This window comes from Thunnus maccoyii, chromosome 11 (genome assembly GCF_910596095.1).
Source record: "Thunnus maccoyii chromosome 11, fThuMac1.1, whole genome shotgun sequence".
NCBI classification, from domain to species: Eukaryota; Metazoa; Chordata; class Actinopteri; order Scombriformes; family Scombridae; genus Thunnus; species Thunnus maccoyii.
In genome coordinates, this window is record NC_056543.1 from 844,691 (window position 1) to 849,690 (window position 5,000).

The window sequence follows — 5,000 nt, forward strand, 5'->3', positions numbered from 1 at the left end:
AGCCTTCAGACCTGCTAAAAGAATCTCTGTTTTGTTTTCATTTAGCTGTCAGTAATTTTTAGCCATCCAATGTTTGACATCAGTAACGCACTGGATGAGATCATTCACTGGGTTAAGGTGGTTGGCAGAAACAGATGTATAACAGTGTGTCGTCAGCATAGGAGTGATATGATATGTTGTATTGTTGAATGATGGACCCAAGTGGGAGCATATACAAATTAAACAGTAGAGGACCAAGAATTGATCCTTGAGGGACTCCATATGGAATTCTGACTTCATCTGATTCAAAGTTACCAACAGAAACAGAAAAAGATCTACCAGTAAGGTAAGAAGAAAACCAGTTAAGAACAGTGCCTCTAAGACATAAACAGTGTTCAAGGCGCTGAAGAAGAATAACATGATCAACCTTATCGAAAGCTGCACTGAGGTCAAGAAGTACCAGAACAGAAACTTCATGGTTATCTCTGAACTCTGACCAGGGCAGTTTCTGTACTGTGGTCAACTCTAAAACCAGAGCATGTTCTTTTTATTGCCTCTTCATTGGATTCTTCATTGTCTGCAGTTACTACAAGATTCAGCTGCTTGTCTTCTAACTGGTAAAAAAAACATCATCAAATAACACCAGTATTGGCCTCTCTCCTCTGGCCTTCTGTCCATTTTAGGATTGATTTTATAATTTTATTGCTGGCTTTTAAGGTTTTAAATGGGCTGGCACCACCTTATCTAGCAGAACTCCTGTATCATCATACTCCAGTTAGAGCACTGAGGTCAACCAACCAGATGTTCTTGGATGTTCTGAGATTCAGGCACAAGAACAGAGGTGACTGAGCCTTTGTGGTGGCTGCTCCTAATCTCTGGAACAGCTCACCTATTCATGTGAGGACTGCTCAGACCCTAGAAACCTTAAAGTCATTGCTGAAGACCCTCCTCTTCTCACTGCCTTTCAATTCAGGTTGAGCTTGACACTTTGACTTCATCTTCTATTGAGCCAGAATTCTTTAATTATAATTATTATTATTATGTCTATTGTACAGTGTGTACATTGTGTGCTCTTTCATTTCTATTTGTTATTTACTTTTATATTTATTTATTTTTGCTATTTTAAGCTTGTTCTGCACTTTTGTCAGTTCTTTTAAATGTGCTATACAAATAAAGTTTGATTTGACTTGACTTGACATTGACCCCTCACAGAGGTATATGGACAGAGTAACACGTGATGAGAGAGGAAACAGGAATAAAGTAGACGACCACGCCAGCAGTTGAAATCAAACATGGGACAAATACAATAAAATTAATTCATTAATTAAAAAACAGACACATATACAATTTAAAAGGATCGATTATTCATTTAACAAACTTGGTAACTCATTTAAAAAGAGAGGAAAAGTAATAATACTCTACTATTATTACTATTATTATTATTATATTTGGTGTTTTATATATGATGTATATTTAGGTTTAGTGAATATACTTTACATTATCTAACATCAGTAAAATACTTGAACAATATTCTGACAGTAAAGTGATATTTCAGGGTTGAATAAACTGATCTGCTTGACTTAAATCAGTATTATTGATGATGTCTTCTATTGTTGAAGTGGCTTAATGAGTTCACCACCATCACTTCATAGTGGTTAGACATGCTGTCCCACTGCAACATGTCCAGTTAGAAACACAAGAGGACGCCACTGAAGCTCTGAACACTTTATTTATCACTGCCACACAGTCAGCACACACTTTCAACTGAAGTGGAGAGAATAAAAAGTATAAAATAATGATCTAAGCTGGTAGCATTATATACATATATAACAAGCACCAACATGGTAATAACCTGTGAGACATTATAATCTAATATCAATAAACATGATGCATCCTCCTCCACACTGTATGAGACTATTGACACTGAACCATTCCACAGTCAACACTGCCCTCTGCTGGGCTCAAAGTAGCAGCATTTCTGCCACCTGTTGACCTGCGTACATTTGCAGTGACTGTCCTCTACAAGCCTACAGCTGAGCTGTTTCATCACAGCTTCTATTATTCAACAGGACTGTACACAAAAATAAAGCAGGTCATCAACATTATCATTATTACCATTATTCTGTAATGTCAGAGACTCTGGACAGGACACACTTTCACTTTAATATCATACTGATATCATGTGATAGATAAATATATTAACTGTTTATTATTAAAATATTAAAAAATGCACAGCAGGGTTCACAACTTCTGTCAACATCTGACTTTTTCTTCTTTTTCTTTCCTTTTTAAGTAGAGGTGGATATTGAATTATTATTTTTTTTAAATTGTACGTTAATTAGAAATAAGAGAAAATAAGTTACAATAGGTTAATACATCACCCCAAATATTAATATACATCACCCTAAATATTAATATAAATCACTCCAAATATTAATATAAATGACCCCAAATATGTAACAATGGCAGATAATATTTATATAATCCTACATTAACTTACACTTAGTGTAGGAAATGTAGGATTACAGCTGGATGTGATGTTTGTTTGCTGCTGCAGGACGACTCTACTGTTTGATATTTCACATGAAAACCAATAAATTCCTGTTTGATTTATTCCAATTAAACCCCTGATTATTCTCCTGGGCAGCGTGGTGCGTTCACTGTCTGTGGGCAGTTTGAGGGCTTCTGTTGGAGGTGATTGTTGAATATTGTACAGAAGAAAACGTGATGCTGTTTCCCCTCAAATAAACTCTAGTGACCGCTCTGCATCGTGCCGCCTCTTCTTCTTCTGCTGGTCTTCATGTAGAGCTCTGTTTCTCACACAGTAACTAAGTACATTTACTCAAGTGCTCTACTTAAAGGCATACTACGCAGGATTAGTCAGTTGTGTAAACACAACATTCAAAGTCGGCACCTCCTCCCCGGCTCAACAGCACCAGAGAGAGAGAGAGAGAGAGAGAGAGAGAAAGAGAGAGAGGGGGAGAGGGAGGGAGGGAGAGAGAGAGAGAGAGAGAGAGAGAGAGAGAGAGAGAGGGAGGGAGAGGGAGGGAGAGGGAGAGAGAGAGGGAGAGGGAGGGAGAGGGAGAGGGAGGGAGAGAGAGAGAGGGAGAGAGAGAGGGAGAGAGAGAGGGAGGGAGAGAGGGAGAGGGAGAGAGGGAGAGGGAGAGAGAGAGGGAGAGAGAGCACCCAGAAGTGTCCTGAACAGCAAAATAATCAGAAAATAAGAAAATACAGGCAGAGGAAGATCCGTTTCTTTGAGTTGCAGTAAACAGAGGTCACTGTTTGGGACAAGAACTTAAGATTGTGAGACTGATTCATTGATTAAATTGAACAAGGGTTAGTGCTCCCTCCTGGCACTAACAAATCCTAACCAAAAAGGAGGTGGTGCCCCCAATAACAAGTTAATTCAATGATAAATTGCAGTGCAGGTAGACGTCACCAGACTTCCCAGAGAACTGGAACATGTTGAAGGAGAAGTAGTTGGACATTTCCAGTCCGTTGGCCTCCACCTTCACCGTCTGGTCAGCAGGGTTTGAACAGCTGCTCAGAAACAAGAAAACACACCAGATGTTAGAGGCTGCATCAGCATCCCCAGAATCACAGATTCCCCTGAACGTCTCGTCTGCGTTTGACTCAGTCTGAACTCACTGCGAGTCTCTCTGCTGAGAGTTTATGACAGTTTCCATTATATTGACTCTGACTCTGATTCTGCTTATCGATTCTTGTTCTTATTATTCTTTATTTTTGCACATTAAGAAACACAACTAAAAAAAGGTTAACGATTTGATGTGTACACAACTTGTTTAACTTTACATTACTCATACAGTATTGTTGCACAGTAAATGGGTGCTCAGAAAACATACTTTATTATGCAAGTGTTTGCTGTGGTATGATCCTCTCCCTCCATGTACAACACTAATACTGGTGAAATTTCACTGCTGGTATGTGTGACATTGCAGAAAACAAACCAGAGTGTGTAATGTGAGCTGTGTGAAGTGAGTCAAGAGTGAGAAAGTTTTTGTGACCACTTTCTTGTTTTGTACAAACACTGGTGTTTAGAGACTTGATGAGATAGGAGCAGCACCAACACTACCTAAGCCTATTGAAAAAGAGGGGACCCCCAGTGACATATGGAGATATTTTGGCTATAAAGTAAATGTAAAAAAGGAATTTAAAGACCAAAAGGAAAGTTGACTAGTTATTAGTGACTGAAAGCTGTCTCCCCAGTAGCAATATACATATTTACACATGTATTTTTACCTAGTGATAAAGTGTCATGGCATTGAATGCAAAGACATTCCAGTCTGTCATTGTCTTCTTTATTCATTATATTTATGTTTTAAACTGTGTTTTGACTGAAAACAATGTTTTGAATAAAGCACAATATTGGTATTTCACAGTGTTTCCCTGTTATTAGGATAGTATCAAAACGGTATTATTGTTCATATCTTGGTATTAGTGTCTAAATGAACAACATTATTGTGACATCATGCACACATACATCTAGCAAACCTTTAATTATAAGGACCATCATGGTTTAACTGGACATTTCCCATGTGCACACATACACAGCCCTGAGTAGTGTCTGCAGGCTGCATACAGCCCCAACTACTGGTAGACAGACTGCACTTATAGAGCACTTTTCAGCCTTTACAGACGAAACACCTCACTCACACACACACACACACACACACACACACACACACACACACACACACACACACACACACACACACATTGATGCTGGCTCGAGAGCAACCTGATGTTTACTTTCTTGCTCAGCAACACATGAACGGGAAGAGCTGGGGATCAAACCTCCAGCCCTGCTAGTGGACGAGCAGCTCTGCCTCCTGAGCCACAGCCGCCTGTTAATAACAACATTAATGAATAAGAAAATGTCATCTGAGAAGCAAAACCCACAGTTAGTAAGCCTCAGATGAACGTATTTTGATCATCTCGGATCTTTTCTCAGGACAATCAGAAAACAAAGTTCAGAGAAACTACAGGAAGAAAATCAACCT